Source organism: Toxorhynchites rutilus, chromosome 3, assembly GCF_029784135.1.
Source record: "Toxorhynchites rutilus septentrionalis strain SRP chromosome 3, ASM2978413v1, whole genome shotgun sequence".
NCBI classification, from domain to species: domain Eukaryota; kingdom Metazoa; phylum Arthropoda; class Insecta; order Diptera; family Culicidae; genus Toxorhynchites; species Toxorhynchites rutilus.
In genome coordinates this window covers 274,959,739-274,981,599 of record NC_073746.1, presented here as the reverse complement: position 1 = coordinate 274,981,599, position 21,861 = coordinate 274,959,739, and the positions used below count along the sequence as shown (strand labels likewise).

General features: G+C 36.8%; 1 protein-coding gene across 1 annotated transcript in view; it reads right to left on the bottom strand.

The window, feature by feature from the left end:
- Positions 1 to 10,809, bottom strand: part of LOC129774835 (ankyrin-3-like) — a 103,250-nt gene extending 92,441 nt beyond the window's left edge. The window contains exons 1-2 of the mRNA XM_055778847.1: positions 10,630 to 10,809; positions 9,695 to 9,986 (exon numbers count right to left, since the gene is read on the bottom strand). The gene's annotated coding sequence lies outside the window, so the exon portion shown is untranslated. The remainder of the gene's footprint in view (positions 1 to 9,694; positions 9,987 to 10,629) is intronic.
- Between the last annotated feature and the right edge of the window lie 11,052 nt (positions 10,810 to 21,861).

Here is a 21,861-nt window from a genome sequence, read left to right as displayed (position 1 = left end):
GTTCATTCGCCTCTAAATCTCTGAACTCCTAATTTCTAATTTAAAAAATAAATTTGAAATGGAATAAGGGTGCAATCGAGGTGTTTACTTGGTAATTTCTTATAAAACATATTCAGGAATGTCCACGTGGAAAACAGGGGGAGGGGGTCTGGTCAATGTCCACGCTTGTCCACGGAGGGGGAGGGGAGTCTAAAATCGTGCTTTTTGTGTCCACGTGGTATGTGGACAGCCCCTAACTTGGTCTTGACGCTTTTGTGATAGTTTTGACAAATGCGGGAACTGTGAATATTCTTTTTGCTTGAATTTTGTTTTTGAAGTTTTGTCAGTAGGACCGATATTATTGATATTGTTTCACTCAAGTTGAAATCGTCACCCTGCAGGTGAAACACAAATTCAAACATTTTTACTAAGCTAGATCCTCTTGGAGGTAAGCGAACTCCAGCGTATAGAAGTAACCGAGTAAAGATTTCTTCGTTTTTCTCATATAGCTGAGCAATTAATCGAGTGTTCAAAGAATTGCTTCGAAGCTTTTCGATAACACTTATAACATATAGTAAAGACTGATGCAATTAGGGCTCAGATTTTTTGTTACTAAATGCTGTTTGTGAATCACACAATGAATGACCAGTACCTTACGCAGTTATGACTTTGAGTGAGCTGTAAAACGAAGATGACCTGAGATGGTGCATCATCGGTCACAATGTTCTTCCATGAAATTATCGGCATTATCGGTAAAAAAACCGTTCCACGGCCTGAATGACCGATTCTCCTCTGGTATCAGTCTTAATATATGTAGCAAACATCATTTCTTGGCACATATTTTCATCTTTAATATCTCAAGTTTCCAAAAATAATTTAAAAAAATGGTTACGCCATGCACAAAGGTAACCAAGCATTTAGTAACTTCTTTTTCAATCACTTTATTCTAATTCGCTTTATTTAGCCATGTAACCACGTTGTAATCTCTTGAATTAAGTTAGAAGTTAAGTATATTATCATTCAAGCTCCTACGTATTTCAGCACGCAAATGAACTGGCATCCTAAGGGCAAGCTTGTCATACAGTGAAATATCAGGAGCATTTAATGATGACATCCTTCGTGTTCAATCGTGTATATGTTTAAAATACAGTGAAATTTATAACGTGCCTGGAGGACTTCTACGCTCAAACACATTATCTTGCGCGAATCATTCTTAGAATAGGATGGTCCACGTAACACAACTTATGCAGCATCTTAAATATTTCAAATGAGAATTTTTGTTAGGATTTTTTTTGACCTCTGTAACCGTTGGCTTCAAGCAATTATTTAGACTCTACCAAAACAATATATTCCAACATAATGTTCTAATAAAAATCGCCATAAATACCCACCGCCTGTTGCTTGTGAACAGTTGGTCCGATAGTTCATGGGACCATCTGTCATTCAACAGAGCTGCCAACTAGGCAAAACATAAATGAAATCACACAAAAGAAAAAAGAAAAGAAAAGCTCGGTAAAGAGTAGTGCCGGCGAACGATTTTCCAACACCAAGAAAGTAGGAAGTGCGCGCCGGAACAAGTAAATTTTAATAGTGCCAGAGTACATCGAAAGCAAATAGAGAAGATAGAAAAAGATTGTTATAAGAAATAAAAGAAATTATAAGAGAAAAGATAAGAGAGCTAAAAAGAAGAAAAGAACCGGAAGAGAGAGAAAAATGTCCTTTCAGCGGGCCTTTTTTTATATTTCATCTTTTTCTCCGCCGAGACGTGTGGTACCCGCCATTGCGAAAAGGGACGTTTGACTGCAATTTCCGCCCTTGATATTCAACGACGAGTAAGGATGCCGGAACCAGAAGAGCCATATCCACGCTTGGAGGTTGCAGCGGGGATTTTATCCCGTTAAACGACGGAGAAAGAAGAGAAAGAATACACGAAAAGTACTGCAAGTATAAAAGCATAAAATTTTGTGACGTCACAATTAGGGCAGAGGAAAAAGTGATAGGGAAAAAAGGATATGGTCAGAAGTAAATTAAAGAGTAGATTTAAAAGGCAGGAATAAAAAAAGAAAATTGTAAGAAAATTGCATTAATCTCCTCTATTGCGGTTTTGGAAATTACCGTTTTTCGGACTCGAAAAGAGTCGCCAGCCCTCGTCCTCGGTTGGTTCGCGGAGTTGGCTAGCATTGCTCAACCTTTGAGAGATAGTTGATTGTGGGAGTAGTTGGTGGCTTTAGAGGAATGCGTCGGTCTTGTGGAGAAGGATAAAACCGACACTGCTCCTTTTTGCTGGAGGAACAGCTGTTTGCGAGTGACCGACCCTGAGGAAAGGAAATCCCTAATTAGAGAGTTTCACCCCAGGGGGTCGATATCGACCACTTTGAGAAACCCTGGTTTAAGTAATAGTAATAGGCCGATGGTTTGCGTGGTTTTGTAGGAGCAGCTGAACATTTTACTCTCGCGAGAAAAATACCTAAAAATATAGTAAACATACGAATAGAACTTCTTAAAACATGAATATTTATTAAATATCTTAATTAAAACTAATTAAACATTGTTAGGATCATCATACAAAAATTAAATTATTTTTCGCACATAATAGACGTGTCGAACTCATTAATAAGTTTCGTCACTGTAGTAAGCTTACTTCACAGGTGCTCGAATCTATCTCTGGCAGGCTCGAATTGCTGTCATTCTCTATATATTTCATTGGTAATGTGTTTACGCATTGTTTCATCATCATCCTTTCTTATTAAGGATCTTTCAAGCATGACACACTTCCGCTTTATTCCATCGATTCTGTCTGTGAAGTTATTTTGGTGAATTGAACGTTCGAACCAGGTTGTGTGTTGTTTCCACTCCGCTCTACTACTACGTCCCGTTGTGTCGAAGGTACGTGAGATTTCGCATTTGAAGGAGAACTACGACTTCCGTCAGTTTTTTTTTTGGCTAAATACCTCAGATTTTTGATATTCCTTTTGATATTGCAGTTGTGTCGTATTCTTTGATTCCACCACTTTATAATCCTTCTTCCCAGCATCGGTTTTAGTTGAAGAAGTAATTCGACCACTCTCAGATATTTGTGTTTGTGATAATCCATCTGGTTCATTATTCTTTTTGCTCTGATGAGTTACTCGAGGCTTTTTCGCACTTGGTATAACGTACTAAGCGACGAGTGGCCCAATCGTATCCTTTGTGGTTGAAAAATCATGCTTGTGTGACTCTAGTGATACCGTAGTTGAGAGTTGGGCATAGTAAAACCATTGTGATTACGTTCAATTTATAATTCTTTTACTTTCAAATCATTTGGGCTCATTGTCTTCTACTTTCTGCTTTGGGGGGGGGGGGGGGTGGAGTTGTGTCGGTGTCCACGTGTGGAGATGTGATATACATTTTACAGCTTAAACTTTCAGCTTTTGAAGTATTCTGCGGGCAGGTTTTAGTATTGGTGTGGGAGAGTCGATTTCTTTTTGTTTTTTCAAGGCTTTTGTGGACTTAAGCAGTGTTTTGCTGACTACTTCAACAGCAAATACAGTTAACCTTATCAACCGGTTTTTGTTTGATTCCTAGAACGTCCCTGTAGGATTTTTGAACACAGAGATGTTTTTGTTTAAAAGAAGTGTTACCCCTACTTTTCTGATGGGGAATGGTTCAATGGGATGTGATAGCACCGTGGGGCGAGTGGCAGTTTCGAGGGATCCAGTGCTCTACAAGGTTGGTTTGTTACTCTGATGAGGGAAAGTCGTTTCAGTTTTTTTTTTCGATTTGGAGTAACAGGAACGGGTTTTTGTGGTGTTTTGGAAAATCTTATGTAGTTTTGTAAGTGTTGAAATGGATTCTGGTATTGAAGGAAGATTTGTAGCCTGATGTATCCCCAAAACCGTTATCGTTTCATATTGATAAGCTTGGCCATTTTTTGCCGATCGATCGGAATTTTTAATGGATTGGAGCGACAATGCATACGGAGATTCTGACTGTCACAAACAGCTTTCCTCGTCTCTCAAATTTGTTCAAATGTCTCGAGCTTGCAGTTCTGAATTTTGTTCACATCACAACAAATTTAAAGCACTGTGCGTTTTTGCCATTGAAAACTGTAAAGTTCCATTCATCCAAATATGAAAGAATTGATATTTCTGAGCGCTATAATTCATGTGGAATAAAAAAGTTTCCTGAATGAAATGGAATCAACAGTTCTCGCATAACGTCATTTACAATCTGTATTTTTCCCAGATCCAACCGAACCAGCGATAAGAAATAATGGCACTCATTTTCTTTTCTGTCGATTTTTCCTGGACAGTCACCAGCAAGTAATGTGAAAACGTGGTATCCATGTCCCTGGGTATTCTGTATTCTGCCGAGACAGTACCATGATCACGTGACGGCATTCAGGGCGGAAGCAACCCGGAACGTAGAATTGCCCGTAACAATGCTCGTTATTGCAAGCGAACAGAAAGAGTCGCAATCCATTTGTGGTGCCACCATTCACTAGCGTCAGAACTCATATTCCGCGAAAGAAGTGATGAATTTTATTATTCAAATTATGTTACCGTTGAATTTACGATACATATCTGATGTTGGGAAAATTGAATGAATTTTGATACAGTTTTTGGCTACAGGGTCGACACCTATAATAGTTTGTAGTTGCAATGAAACAAAGGCACATTTTTTCAGTTTATCACGCCTGAGGACAGTAAGTAAAAATTATTAAAATTAAATATTAAATTTATTATTCACTTCAGTTCTTTTGATGCTTAAAATGTGTTGTCCCATTACTTATTCAACTTACGTTATTCAACTAGCTCTATAAGCATAACATACATACTTTGAGGCTATTCGCGATTTCGTAGTCGCCAGCTAAGACAAACAGTTTGTGTGCATGGAACATAATGTGGTGAGGGGGTTTCATGAAAAATAACACATTTTTTAAATTAAAGCATGAATGAAAATTACCTCTTTCGTATCAAATACGACACAGCGTTCTTGTGACTTGACCCACCAGTAGTCTAATCACACTCCGCGATGATGAATGTACAAAGTCGACATCTGGTGACGGTGGTTTAAAAGGAAAATAACTCTCAGATTAGCTGGGCCGAAAGCAGTCTAAAATTGTTTTGAACGACAATTTTTTAATTGGTGTTATTTGATTACTTGAAACACATAATCCTGATGCCTAGTCAACTAGTTTTTCTTTTTATAAATTCCTGTTTTTTTATCGGATAATAATGAAAAGATGCGCATATTTCAGAAGGACCAGATCATTTTCACAGCATTTTCGTATAAAAGACATCGAATATATAACTATATCGATGGCTCCCGTGGCCGAGTGGTTAGCATCACACATATCACGCCGGGGGTTTCGGGTTCAATTACCGTTCTGGTCGTAGGATCTTTCGTAGAGAAGCAATTGAATTTCGGAATAAATACGCTATGAAATGCCCATGAAATCATAAAACTATCTGATTTTCAATGTATTATGACTATGCAAGTGGCTAAAAGATTCAGAGATCAAATCGTATTCCTAGCCATCAGTAACAGTACCTTCCAAAGGAATACCTCAATACCTCCAACGCGAATAACCATTACAATACATCGAATCCCCTTAGCACTAATTGCGGCTGCAGTCTGAAAGCTTTCCCTAATAACCGTACGTTATTAGATTCCGAAAGACTACAAATCTCATCGCCTTCGCTTGTCCATTATATGGTACCCAGTGGAGAGGCTAGACTCCTGCTGTGGCCACTGGCGGATTTGCGAAAATTTAGCATCTTTTCCTTTTTTTCCAATGAGCCCCACACAACCTTGCAACGCACAACCAACCCCGTTGTTCCAGCCATTTTAACGAAGTGAGTGTGGATGTCTCGAACGGCTGGGGGAAGCGATAATCCCATTAGGAAATGCTCCCATTTCAGTGTGCCTTTTTTAATTATGAAAGAAAGAGGACAGCGTCTTGAGATGTTGCTGTTGGTGAATGAGCCCGGAATGGATAAAATGGATTTCCCTTTAGTTATTTATTAGATAGGATTATTTTTTTATATCAAGAGAGGCGCCAGTAACTTTCATTTGTGATGTTTTTCATAATAAATTGACATACGGACTTCACAATATAAGCTATGGTACAATCCGTTCTAATCTAAAATTCGTTACGAAGATGAAACTTTAGTTAAAAAAGTTATTGACTGTCATATGTGGTATGGACCAAAGGTGGCCGCTTTTGGATTATTAATTCTTTTATACAGTCCCTTTGGTGATAGTACAGGTCCAACGTTGTCGTAAGTGACTTACTTTTCATTACCAGTCACCATTCGCTTCAGAAATGGAACATTTTCCGACCCAACAGCGTTTAGCTCCTTAGCTAAGTTTAGTTAGTTTTATCGAAATCAAACTTGATACGGAAATTGCCAAAACGGAATGACTAAACCAAAACACTGTGTGATGGCCGTTGCATTCTCAGATCCATGGCTCGACATAGTCATATTCAACTGAGGATGGTCAGCGAACTATGAAGAAATTCACCTTCGCATTCAATTGGAAATGAGTTTTGGCTTCTTCCAGTAATTTCTCCGTCAACATGACTCAATAATCATCAATAATCAATAATCAATAATCATTGTGTCGTACACGAAAATTACTCACACATATAAAATAGCGTGCAGTGTTGTGTTCAGAAACACAGACAAATTTGTGAATTTTATTGATATAAACCCGTTTTTTTATGTTTTTTTCCACAAAATTAAATTCGGAGCAAACTGAACTAAAATTTTGATTAGAATTAGTGTTAGTCAGGTTGAATGAAGAGGCTGATTTGTATTCATTAGTCACGTCAATTGGGATAACCATTGATTATAATAGTTCATCAGTCATCCTCGCTCTCAACGCTCGTCAATTAATTTTCTAGTCAATTCATATCATCATATCATTTTCATTTCATCTTCGAAGATTTCGGGATCTGATCAGGACCATAAAAAGTATTCACATTTTCAGCTTGCATGTTGTTACGATTTACTCTGGTGCGGCTGCTCTCAGCCCCCGAGGATATAATCTGCTGGTTCCGGAAGGGAACGCAATCAAACCCCCTCGGCCTTATCTATGACCGTATAGGGGTGGGCGCGAAAGGCCTCTTTTGGGTCCTCGGGTCTCAGGGTCGTCGTGAGAGTTGTGTGGGAAAGCTTTCGGATTTGGATTAGCGAAAAGAAGTAATTTTCAGGTTAATGAACAATATTTATTGACTCACGGATCCTTCTCCGGTTACTGGTTGATATCGGTCTTCTACTCGATTGGTGGCGGGTACTGGCGGGTGGTGTTCGGCTACGGCGTGGTCGGGAATGGCGTCGACGAGGTGATGGTCGATGTGGGATAACGGCGATCGGCAGCTGACGTGATGTGAAGTGGCAACCTCCTTGTCATCCTTGGTGGTTAACGAGGTGAGCGTGACGAACAACCTCGTGACAACTGGCCTGCGTAGCTCCTTTACGGTGAGCCGTACCAGCACGGGGCTGATGAGGGCGAGACAGGTACACCCTTTTCGCTGGTCCTTGGCGTTTAGCTGAACACCTTGATGATCAGCGACCAGGGTTATTTTAACCGGTTTCACCGCTTAATATGTCGGATTCACAACGTGGTATTACACACCGAAATAATAGATAGACTTGAAATAAAACTTAGATCGATTCGATCGGTCTGCACGCTTTCGCGGTCGAAACCCAAGAGGCCTCAATTCCTTTCCAATTTCTTTCTCGAACCTCCTCTTTTCCTTCTTCCCGAATTTTTCCGTTCCAACCATTCCACTTTCCTACCATTCCAACCTGTCATCCAGTCCTACTCATCGTAGCCACCTAGTGGTTATTTCCACCCAACCACCCATCATGGCGGGGATTCAAAATTTAATAGGGTTTTCCCGTTGGTTTGGGATCCCCACATTTTGCTGTCGTCGAACATTGTTTTTTCTCCTTCGACCACCCCTCCCGTAAACCAAATAGTGAGAATCAAATTTTCCTTTTTTATGCGAGGTTCTAATTGTAACAATATATGGTTACAATGTATCGAGATGAAACTTTTATCTCTATGGCGCACTCAGAACAATATTGACTGAAGCAATCACAAAACTCTCTGAGAGCTGTGTTTATTATTGAATCTATTCCTTCTAATACCGCCAAGCTTAACCCGTTCGCGCTTTTCGCTTTAAACTAAGGATTGCTGAGTCTGATTGACACTAGGCCAAACTTGTCGATGAAATACAACATATAACTTTCTTATCTTTATAGATAGAGGTAAACATAGTTCGTCGATGTTGTAGTCCCAGTTATTTGAGACATCTTTGTAGAACAATGTTTTTTTTACTATCTCTTGAAATAATCGATATAGCGTTTTTTTTCTAAGCTACGTTAGGGTCACCATGAAAAAAAACTGTTTTCTTGCTCTTATTTTTATAATTCTACATGCAAACTGCCTTCGAAAGACTTTCAGAGCATACTAATATAAACATTTTGCGATACAGAACTTGTCAATATTTCAACTTCTGTCAATGTTATTGATATTTCTTCCCAAAAAACACGCTTCTTTCATTTGTTTGTAATTGTTTTTGGGGCAAACATAAAAAATGGTTGTTGATTGAATTTGAAAGAACAAATTTCACGCTATATAATATGTGATTTTTAAAACTATGTTATTTTTCGTGTTTGAGTAAATTAAAATTGAAATCATGAATGTTTGGGTAAAAAACATCAATAACTTTGAGCAGGATTAAGATATTGACATGTTCTGCATAGCAAAATGTATTGATAAGCCCATCCAAAAACTCATGATTTCAATTTTAATTTACTGAAACACGAAAAATAACATAGTTTTAAAAATCACATATTATATAGAGTGGAATTTGTTCTTTCAAATTCCATCAACAAACATTTTTTATGTTTGCCCCAAAAAGAATGACAAACAAATGAAGGAAGCGTGTTTTTTGGGAAAAAATATCAATAACATTGAGGGAAGTTGAGATATTGACAAGTTCTGCATCGCAAAATGTTTGTATTAGTAAATTCTAAAAGTCTTTCGAAGACAGTTTGTATGTAGAATTTAAAATATGAAAGTTAGAGCAACAAAACATTTTTTTTCATGGTGACCCTGACGTAACTTAGGAAAAAAGCGCTATATCGGTTATTTCAAGAGATAGGAAAAACTTTGTTGTACAAAGATGTTTCAAATAACTGGGACTACAACATTGTCGAACTAAGTGTTCCTCTATCTATAAAAATAAGGATGTTATATTTTTTATTTAATCGACAATTTTGGTCAACCCATTTTTGATAACATAAAAATGTGCGCTCTATCGTATGTAACAACTTTGTCTCAGACAGTTTTTGTCTAGAGAATAACTGTCGAGCTCTAAATGCTAATTTCCACTTAAATGCATCTCCTGGTCCACTGTGCACTAGGAAACACTCGCGATGCGGTGTTCTACCGTAACAGTGTGCTGGATTAATGTAACATCTAATAAAATAAGAGTAATAGAGTGTAATAGTCATGTGTTTAACTGTAGAAGCAATTGTATAGCTTAAAAACAAACATGTCTACGTTTTCAACAGTAGACCTCTACTCAATGTCCCAAAATGTACCTTTCTATAAAATATATACGCCTTCGCGTATTCCAAGGTAATCCATATGTTTGCAATCTCACCCTCGCCCAAAATAACCCACGTGCTCCTTTGGGAGAATTTGCTCTACTTACCGAAAAACCAATATCCAATATCTTTTGTCCTGTTTTTTCTGCTAGATTATACTACATAATATTTTAACGCATACCACTAGATGTTACCACTGTATATAATACATACAACAACCACAAAATCACATGAGACAACATCAATTATAAGAACAGCGCTTCAGTCGTCTGCCAACAATCACTTCCCAAGCACACCCAGACTATTTCTTCCACCCACAACACTGAAGAGTTCTTGAATACACTTTATCACTGCTCAAATGCCACGTTTTCCTCTATGTAGATTTAATCACCAGTGATGCTGAAAATTAATACTCAAAGCTGATCAGTCCAGTCCGGTACGAGAGAAGAAACGAAATCCCAAACGGGTTTCAAAATTCTCGCATCCCACCCGCGTCATTCTCATCTACTCGACGCCGCTCCCAAACCTCCACTGTACCGCACGCTGCCCATTTATTTTACAGACCAGTAATTAATATCAGTTTTCTCGAACGAAATGTACCCGTCTCACCAAAACACACACGCACCCATCCCGAAGATCGGTTTGAGATAAAGAAAACAAAATGAACTGATTTTTCTTGCATCTCTAGTAAAATAAACAAGCTCGCTTTGATACCGAAAATAAAATCAGAATAAAAAGAAATTATTTTTGATTTCAACAACAATAACCGCGGATGAACGCTGTGTTCGATTTTCCACTGTTCGTGTTCGGCGGCTTTTCCCGTTCCGCTCATAAATCACCGCGGAAAGCAAACGCCATCGGATATCCGCTTCTTTTTTCTTCTTTTTCACAACTCGTCATTGGTCACCCTTGGCAGATTCCACGAAACAATCACTCTCATCCGTTTTTTCATCTGCAATCACTCGACACATGCATGCCTGGTTCCACCGAGAATTTGCACTATTATAAACTCACGAAATAGTAATTAAATCAATTTGATTACCAGATTAGCACCGTTCAGTTCAAACGACGGCGGCGCTGGCTTGGGTTGGGCCCCAGGGAAGTCGTAAAAGGCTATCTACAGTTTCAAGCGGTCCAATTTGAAACAGGAAGAAGGAGAGAGCACTGTGGATCACACCTACGACGGACACGCAACGGGGGACTACGCGTCTGAATGGCCGAACGTTTGGCGAAGGAATGAAAAGAGCCAAACGCTTCCCAGCACAATTGGTATCTCGGTGCGTTCTTCGTGGGAGCGTAGCTTCGGGAATCCTTGCCTGTCTAAAGCTAGCGCGTCCAAGTTCAAACGGGGCGCGAGAGTGAGAGTGCGAGTGAGAGCGCTAGGACACCCGCTGTCTGGCGACGTTTAGAAACATCATGGGTGGGTGGATATCCATGGAGCGAGACTGTCTATGCCGTGCGACAGGCAGATGTGTTGCGTTGGTTTGGAGCCGGCAGGGAACAACCCGGCAGGGATACGGGTGTTGCACGGTGAAGTTGAAACATGCGTTGTAGTAAGTACTCATGTGTCCATACAGAACATTGATCGTATCCTTCTTCCTCGATGTAAAATTTGAAATCACTCAATCTGTTGTGTCGGATCCACAACAATTTGTCTTGTATTCTCATGAATCAGTTCAATTTTTACAGAATACCAGGCGTGCAAGTGTAAAATCGGATATTTTTTTTGAAAACACCCGCGGGATACGCATTGAAATGAAAAACTTTGTTTTATTCAAACTATTTTCCATCAAAAGCTGTACATTTTTCCCATGCCACGCCAAAATGACTATTCCTCTTTAGAATAAAATCATTTCTCAAGCCATTTTCCCACATTCAGAAGCGTTAGTCAGCAAGTGACTGATAAATGCTTCGATCCCTTTTTGGTAGAAGCACCAATAATCGTAGGATTTAGGGAAAATATGACCCATTGAATTATATTTTGTAGTTTTTTTTATTGTCAACCGAAATTAATCCATTTTTCAATGCACACGTAAGGAAATAAAAGAAAGATTTCGAATGCCTATAACTCGAGCATTTTTTAGTAGATCGCGAAGATGTTTGCATCAATGGATAGAAAATATTTCTACGCATCTATTGCAACCAGCGTTGCCAATGTTCCAGTTTAAACTGGATTCTTCCAGTTCCATCCTAAAATCTTCCAGTTTTTTCAAATATCATCCAGTTTTATCCAGTTTTTTTTTTATATTTGTGCTTTAGTTTTACACATTTTATGTAAAATGAATTTACGATGTATAAATAATATCCCTCAAAGGGATTCCAGGTGATTTTTTCAAATGTCTTCACATGGTACAAAAAAATGTTTTCAAATGTATTCACAATCATATCGGAAGAAACTAAAACTCATAACTTAATTTTGAACAAAGTTTGATAGCTTATTCAATATGTATTCTAATAGGTATTGTTATATAGCGCATTTCATTGAACTTACCTTGAGTTTTTGGTGTTTATTTTGATAAATGTGAGAAAAGAATATATTGCGCTGCTGCATACTAAATTTTATGAGTTTAGAAGTGATAATTGGTTTGATAAACCGTTGATTGATTGAATATAGCCCCAGTTCTTACACACTCAACTTAGTGTTTTCCTCTTGTTTACGCTTCCGGATTCAGCGCGAGCTACTCTGTCTTTGAATTTATATAAATATCATATATTCTGGGTCCCACAAAACATTCTGAAGATCAGACCAATTGAACTACCATTTCAACCACTACTGGCAATGTACATAGCAATAAATCTTACCCATAAAGGTTCAAAGATCCCGTGTGCTATGCTGGCGTTGAGTTGATATAATCATCAAATGTTATAGATCCTCCAAATAATTCTAAAGTTCAGATGATCATAGAGTCAATATAGTCGGTGTTAAGTCAGAGGAGACCAAGTCGCAAAACTGAAAATATCTAGTTATTGATTGCGTTAGGTTAAGTATTTCGTAAACTACATTCCACATTTACCAAATTTGTAAATCACTCGTGCAGCAGGAAATCGCATTTAGATCTTGATAAAATACCTAAGAATAATACCAAAATTGGAAAGAAATAGCTTTTAAATACCAGTATATACCAGTATTAATTGCAATACCAAAGTAACACCTTATCAGTTTTGCTTTGGTATTGGAAGTGCTCTTTTTAGTATTGGAATAATATTGTAGGACCTGATAAAAAATTATTCCTGCATTTCAATATATAGATTTGCTCGAATGATATGATTAATTGTTTTTGCCATTTTATGAACTACATATAAATACTACACGAAGCTTCGAAGGAAACCCTATTGCACAACGCTTGTTATGCGATTTAATGTTTGCTGGGTAACCCGATTTGTGCTCCTCAAATTAAAAAGACCAAATGAACAAAACCAGAGTAACAGCGGAATAAAATTTGAATACAAGCGAAACATTGCGTCGTAATCTCCACATGCATATATGCAGAACGGAATGTGTTTCTCCAACACAGAATTCAAAACAAAGGAACCTGGAGAAATCGACATTGCAAAAACATGCAAGCCGAGAGCAGTTCTGTTCCCAATGCATATACCGTTCTGAATCATATTTCGGACAACATCATATTTCGGACACTTTGTTCTAATATCTTGAATTGCTTAATGCACTGATGATATAACTATAAAATTAATATCACAATTGCTTCTTTAGAGTAATCGCTTGGTTTCACTATCATTTCATATGAGAACTACATTTGAATTATAATTTAATCGGCAAAAATCTATCAACACTACTCACTATCCTTTGTGTTTGACGTTTGCTTAGCGTGAGAACGTAGAATTTACCCCTTCATCAATATTTAAATTTCTCCTGTGTTTCATCAGTTCTCATCATCGTTAACAGTTTACTGTGATTGTTTGGTAAGTGTTTCGCAGTTGACTATAAAATATAATCAAGTGTAATGTAATTTTCGTTCAAAAAATTACAAAATAAAGTGTCCGAAATTTGAATTCAATCTGTCCGAAATTTGATTTAGTGTCCGAAGTTTGATTTTTATTCGCTTCATTTGAAAAGCATTTTATTCGATGATTTTTTTATGTTCTCAATCAAATAGGTACCAATATAGAAAGCTTAAAAGCATATTGAACTAATTTATTGAAAATATCAACCAAATAATACCTGTGCATAAAGTTTAGACCTGTTTGCTGCATCATATGCCTTAAGCGTCCGAATTATGATTCAGAACGGTACATTCTGTCAAATATATACAGGGAATGTTTGTTTTTAAAGACAATTGTTTATGTATCATCTAAATTTATATTATAGCCTTCAGAATAGGCCCCTTTCCAAGGAACAATCCAGTCGTCGAAACTCTTTTTATATCTGTATTCAGGAATTGCCTTCAGTTCACGTTTTTATTCGTTTTTATGCCTTCAATGCTGTCAAAACGGGTCGCACGAAGCGGTAATTTGAGTTTTGGATATAGAAAAAAATACCAATGTCCCCTGTCCCCATTTAACGGAATTTGATCGTTCATGTCTTCAGCCAATTAATCGCGATGAAATCTAAAATATTATAGGAGGTTGTGTCCAAGACACGATCCCATTGTTGACATAGAACTACGCTGTTATTTTGTTCAAATCGCTTGTTAATAACTCCCGATATTATAGAATGCTGCGAAATTTTAGAAATAACTGTTCAGTAGAATGCTTTGGTCGCCCTGAAAGTGTTTTTTATTGTAGAATCAGTTGACGATAATTGATTGATGATTCATTCTTCCCCTCGATGAACAATACACAAGCTGATCGCATGTCGAACTTTATTTCATGTCAATGCATTGAAAATTTACCTCGAACGCTATTCCGGTGGCCTTTTTTGAAATTCATATACACTTGGCTACGGGCGATTATATACTTGTTGCACCAGCACCATTATTCCACATCTCATAACTACATCAATCTTTCTTTGGCGCCGAATGGAAACAACGACAATGACAATACTTGCAAGTATCAAATATCATGCTACATGTTATTTAGTATAGTCTCAGTGGAATCGCACCAGCACCAAACAAGCGTTCAGCATAGCATGCACACAGAGCCATACAATGGTGGTGACTAAGAATATAAATATTTCTCATCATTTCGTGCTATTCTCAAAAGAAACGCTTCTGTTAATGTTACTGGCCCCGAAAAAAGTTACATTACTTTCTAATACTCGAGATAAGCGCTGCTCTTATCCTTAGTGGAGGAAGTTTTGCTACTGGCAAGCCAACCCAATCACATACAAAATTATATAACGAAATTTACTTACTTGGTGATTAAATAAAACAAAATAAATTCTGTCTGTTAATCTCAATAAACTCTAACAGAAGTGCATTGCTTAATTATGGCACCAACGGAGCCATTATGATGACAAAAAACAAGCGAGGTTAACTGCTTCGAATAAAGAAAAAGTCTGAATATTTGCCTCAGCAGAGAATCATTATTCATACCCTAGCGCAAGTATTCCTCTTCCGCTATCTCCCTCTTTGTTTATATTTATCATCACGGCTGCATAATTTGCATTACCAAACAATCGTCCATCATAGCATCAAAATATTTGGTGATTTTTGCATCGCGACAGGGCCAATGCACACGAGAGCAGGTACAAACGAGGTTTAGCGTAGCGAAGATGTGCTATTTGTACATACGGGTTATGAAGCACACACGTACGTGCACAAAGTCATATATCGATGGCTTGAAGCAACTAAATATACACACACTTATCTCCGCTTTGCGCTCTTCTCAACAGAAGCAAGTTCTATTAATATTTCCGGTCTAGATTAGCTTATCTGTCATACTTGGTGGAGTTGGTTTTGCTACTGTCATGCGAATACAAATCACACACAAAAATTCCTGAATAATTTTTTTCTTGGTGAGCCGATGATAGCCTAGTTTGATGATTCCCCACACAATTGTGTAGTTCAGAACTCTAATGGAATGACATCAGTTTGATGTAATGATTCCAATTCCGATAAGTTGCTCGTTATTGACGACATGGGTAGGGAATCTTACAAATAAGCAGAACAATTGTATGGGAAAATGGAAATGCTTCTAGTTTTCATCAATTTAAACTGTTTACAAATCAGGGTATTGAAATATGTAGCATAAAAAACAAATCTTAGAGAATTTCCGATTCGTTTGGTATACAAATCGTAAAAATCCGTTCGTGGCAAAAATAGTTATTGACGTTAACTTTATTCCATAAAAACGGGACCTGTTTTCTAATTTGGCACACTTAATGAAAGACGATTTCAAACGTTTCAGCGCAAGAAATTTTGTATGTAACACAAAATTTTACACAATACTTTTAACCAACAGAATTATCCATATCAAAAATAACCGAGCATAAAAAAGTTAGCTTGTTCTTAATAACGCTGTAAACAAACTAAATGACAGATTGCGCTAAAAATTAATGACTACCGACAGTAGCATCAACTTGAAAAAAATAATTGGAAAACGTTCAGCGGGAAGATTCAAAATTACAAAAATTGATAGAATGCACTTCTCCAATTCTTCATTTTTAAGCTATTTTTTCTTTCCGTTATATGTTCCTGTGGATCCTGTGGAACAATCGTTCTGTTTTGTGACTGCTGAAAATAGTGATGTCATCTACGAATGTTGTAGTCATTAAGTGTCGCGCGTAATTGTAAGTATTTGAGTCTGATTAATAAACGTTTTTGGAAAAAAAAAACCGCGGTTTCTTCGTGAACTTATACACTTTTGAGAATATTGGAAGGAGGGTTCCAATTTCTGAACGTACTACCCTTGCTTGAAAATCATAAAGATCGTCCATGCTTGTGAGAAATATCCCCTGAAGGTCATTGAGTTCAAAAATCTCGTGAGATGTTTAATTGCTAGATCAGGCAGTTCCTTGATCATCCGTTCGTTGATGTGGTCTCAAACCGGATGTTGATGTATCTCTCCAGTCGGTGATGGATTTTCATTTTCATTCGGTTTGTAGCTTTGAAAAATTCAAGTATTTCTTAATTGATTCACAGTGAATATTTTTTAACCTAGGCTCGCGTCAATTTGGATTTTGGTTTTGTAATTATTGATTGTATTTGTTTTTTATAGTTTACATGGTCTCGGGACCAAGGGCGCTATTTTTTTTTATATTTTTCCTTGAAAGCTGAGCATTTTTACATAATATATCCATAAATCAAAGAGGTATTTTTTTTGTTCTTGAGTTATGATTTTTGTTAATTACCCGATGGTCCGAAAAATTAATTTTTACCCCTTTCTTCGCCATAACGATTTATAACTTTTGAACTAATGAACCGATTCAGACAATCGACTTATCAAATTAAAACCAATAAGCTAGTCTTGTTTGAAAAAATATTACACTTGCAAAATAGTCGTATCTTGTTTTCGTAATTATTGATTGTGATTGTTTTTCATAGCTTACGTTGTTTCAGGACCAAGGGCATCATATCTTTTTATATTTTTTCTTAAAAGCTAAGGTTTTTTCACATAACATATCCGAATATCAGAGATGTGTCTTTTTTAGTTTTTGAGTTATGGTTTTTCATAGTTTACACTTTTCCAGTTTTTGTTCAATATTCGTATGCGACTGGACTACATCTATGCGACTATAATCCAATTTTTACGCAAATGTGGTATTTTTTCGAAGAAGACCAACTTAAAATGGTATATCGATCATCTGAATCGGCTCAGTAGTTCAAAAGTTATGAATTTTTCGATAAAAAAATAATTTTTGGAAAAGAGGGGAAGAATGATTTTTTGGACCATCGGGTTATTTTGAAAAATCATAACTCAAGAACAAAAAACAACGCCTCTCTGATTTTTGGATATGTTGTGTAAAAAATCCTCAGATTTCAAGAAAAAATATAAAAAAGTGTAGCGCGCTTGGTCCCGAGGCCATGTACACTGTAAAAAACAAATACAATCAATAATTAAAAATTCCAAATCTAAATTCATGTCGATCATCTGAATCGGTTCAGTAGTTCAAAGGTATGAATTTTTGAAAAAAGACATTTTTGTAAAAAAAAATGAATGAAAATTGTTATTGCGATATATGTTATACTATCTATCTATATACAGGGTTTTTCAACTTTAAATTCCGAAAGTAAATTGAAATAAAACACACTTAGAATTCGAATTTCGATGAAACTTTTATTTCAAATTAAAGTTTGGCAAAAAATTAGGTGTGAAATACAACATCATTCAAATGTCCACCTAGGGCTTCCTCGCACACCTTGATCCGGAACAGGTAATTTTCGATGACTTTTCGGCACATATGGGGCGGTATCTCGGTCATAACTTCACGAATGTTGTCTTTCAAATGTTCAAGAGTTCGCGGAGAGTTGGCATAGACACGGTCTTTCGCATAACCCCACAAAAAAAAGTCTAGCGGGTTCAAATCGCATGATCTGGACGGCCAATTGGCATCACCAAAACGCGAAATTATGCGTCCCTCAAACTTCGTTCGCAATATGGCCATGTTCGGTCGTGTTGTGTGGCACGTAGCGCCATCCTTCTGAAACCACATGTCATCCGTATCCATATCTTCAATTTGTGGCAAAAAAAAATCGGTTAACATGCGGCCATAGCGTTCACCATTCACAGTTACCGTCTCGCCATCCTCATTTTCAAAGAAATACGGCCCGATGACTCCACCAGACCATAATGCGCACCAAACAGTGACTTTTGGCAGTTGGACTTTATATGGATGTAGGTGCAAGTCCAAATGCAAAATTCGCCACAATGATGTGTTTGACAAGCCCAATTGCTGAGCACGCCGTGGAATCGAAACATTCGGGTCATCCTCCACACTGGCAGCAACAGCAGCAATATTTTCGGCCGAACGCATATTACGATGATGCACAGGTTTCACAATATCCGCTACGGATCCAGTTTGTTCGAATTTACGCACTACATTAGCGATTGTGTGCTCTGTAGACCGTCCATGACGACCAAAATCCGTCCGTAATGCTCGAAAATCATTTGCCGGTTTTTCATCATTTTTATAGTATAATTTAACAAAATTAACACGTTGTGCGATGCTAAAACGATCCATATTGAATGAAACACAAATTTCTGAATTACTCGAGAATTAATCAAGCAAACGAATCCAAATTTGGCATGTGGAGGTTTTAGGATGCAATAGATATTTCTATGATGGTTAGATACTCCTCCCGCTTTTTAAGGGTGGACTGTCATACAAATGAAACACAAATTTCTGCATAACTCAGAAGCTAATCAAGCACAATTACTTTCTAATACTCGAGATAAGCGCTGCTCTTATCCTTAGTGGAGGAAGTTTTGCTACTGGCAAGCCAACCCAATCACATACAAAATTATATAACGAAATTTACTTACTTGGTGATTAAATAAAACAAAATAAATTCTGTCTGTTAATCTCAATAAACTCTAACAGAAGTGCATTGCTTAATTATGGCACCAACGGAGCCATTATGATGACAAAAAACAAGCGAGGTTAACTGCTTCGAATAAAGAAAAAGTCTGAATATTTGCCTCAGCAGAGAATCATTATTCATACCCTAGCGCAAGTATTCCTCTTCCGCTATCTCCCTCTTTGTTTATATTTATCATCACGGCTGCATAATTTGCATTACCAAACAATCGTCCATCATAGCATCAAAATATTTGGTGATTTTTGCATCGCGACAGGGCCAATGCACACGAGAGCAGGTACAAACGAGGTTTAGCGTAGCGAAGATGTGCTATTTGTACATACGGGTTATGAAGCACACACGTACGTGCACAAAGTCATATATCGATGGCTTGAAGCAACTAAATATACACACACTTATCTCCGCTTTGCGCTCTTCTCAACAGAAGCAAGTTCTATTAATATTTCCGGTCTAGATTAGCTTATCTGTCATACTTGGTGGAGTTGGTTTTGCTACTGTCATGCGAATACAAATCACACACAAAAATTCCTGAATAATTTTTTTCTTGGTGAGCCGATGATAGCCTAGTTTGATGATTCCCCACACAATTGTGTAGTTCAGAACTCTAATGGAATGACATCAGTTTGATGTAATGATTCCAATTCCGATAAGTTGCTCGTTATTGACGACATGGGTAGGGAATCTTACAAATAAGCAGAACAATTGTATGGGAAAATGGAAATGCTTCTAGTTTTCATCAATTTAAACTGTTTACAAATCAGGGTATTGAAATATGTAGCATAAAAAACAAATCTTAGAGAATTTCCGATTCGTTTGGTATACAAATCGTAAAAATCCGTTCGTGGCAAAAATAGTTATTGACGTTAACTTTATTCCATAAAAACGGGACCTGTTTTCTAATTTGGCACACTTAATGAAAGACGATTTCAAACGTTTCAGCGCAAGAAATTTTGTATGTAACACAAAATTTTACACAATACTTTTAACCAACAGAATTATCCATATCAAAAATAACCGAGCATAAAAAAGTTAGCTTGTTCTTAATAACGCTGTAAACAAACTAAATGACAGATTGCGCTAAAAATTAATGACTACCGACAGTAGCATCAACTTGAAAAAAATAATTGGAAAACGTTCAGCGGGAAGATTCAAAATTACAAAAATTGATAGAATGCACTTCTCCAATTCTTCATTTTTAAGCTATTTTTTCTTTCCGTTATATGTTCCTGTGGATCCTGTGGAACAATCGTTCTGTTTTGTGACTGCTGAAAATAGTGATGTCATCTACGAATGTTGTAGTCATTAAGTGTCGCGCGTAATTGTAAGTATTTGAGTCTGATTAATAAACGTTTTTGGAAAAAAAACCGCGGTTTCTTCGTGAACTTATACACTTTTGAGAATATTGGAAGGAGGGTTCCAATTTCTGAACGTACTACCCTTGCTTGAAAATCATAAAGATCGTCCATGCTTGTGAGAAATATCCCCTGAAGGTCATTGAGTTCAAAAATCTCGTGAGATGTTTAATTGCTAGATCAGGCAGTTCCTTGATCATCCGTTCGTTGATGTGGTCTCAAACCGGATGTTGATGTATCTCTCCAGTCGGTGATGGATTTTCATTTTCATTCGGTTTGTAGCTTTGAAAAATTCAAGTATTTCTTAATTGATTCACAGTGAATATTTTTTAACCTAGGCTCGCGTCAATTTGGATTTTGGTTTTGTAATTATTGATTGTATTTGTTTTTTATAGTTTACATGGTCTCGGGACCAAGGGTGCTATTTTTTTTATATTTTTCCTTGAAAGCTGAGCATTTTTACATAATATATCCATAAATCAAAGAGGTATTTTTTTTGTTCTTGAGTTATGATTTTTGTTAATTACCCGATGGTCCGAAAAATTAATTTTTACCCCTTTCTTCGCCATAACGATTTATAACTTTTGAACTAATGAACCGATTCAGACAATCGACTTATCAAATTAAAACCAATAAGCTAGTCTTGTTTGAAAAAATATTACACTTGCAAAATAGTCGTATCTTGTTTTCGTAATTATTGATTGTGATTGTTTTTCATAGCTTACGTTGTTTCAGGACCAAGGGCATCATATCTTTTTATATTTTTTCTTAAAAGCTAAGGTTTTTTCACATAACATATCCGAATATCAGAGATGTGTCTTTTTTAGTTTTTGAGTTATGGTTTTTCATAGTTTACACTTTTCCAGTTTTTGTTCAATATTCGTATGCGACTGGACTACATCTATGCGACTATAATCCAATTTTTACGCAAATGTGGTATTTTTTCGAAGAAGACCAACTTAAAATGGTATATCGATCATCTGAATCGGCTCAGTAGTTCAAAAGTTATGAATTTTTCGATAAAAAAATAATTTTTGGAAAAGAGGGGAAGAATGATTTTTTGGACCATCGGGTTATTTTGAAAAATCATAACTCAAGAACAAAAAACAACGCCTCTCTGATTTTTGGATATGTTGTGTAAAAAATCCTCAGATTTCAAGAAAAAATATAAAAAAGTGTAGCGCGCTTGGTCCCGAGGCCATGTACACTGTAAAAAACAAATACAATCAATAATTAAAAATTCCAAATCTAAATTCATGTCGATCATCTGAATCGGTTCAGTAGTTCAAAGGTATGAATTTTTGAAAAAAGACATTTTTGTAAAAAAAAATGAATGAAAATTGTTATTGCGATATATGTTATACTATCTATCTATATACAGGGTTTTTCAACTTTAAATTCCGAAAGTAAATTGAAATAAAACACACTTAGAATTCGAATTTCGATGAAACTTTTATTTCAAATTAAAGTTTGGCAAAAAATTAG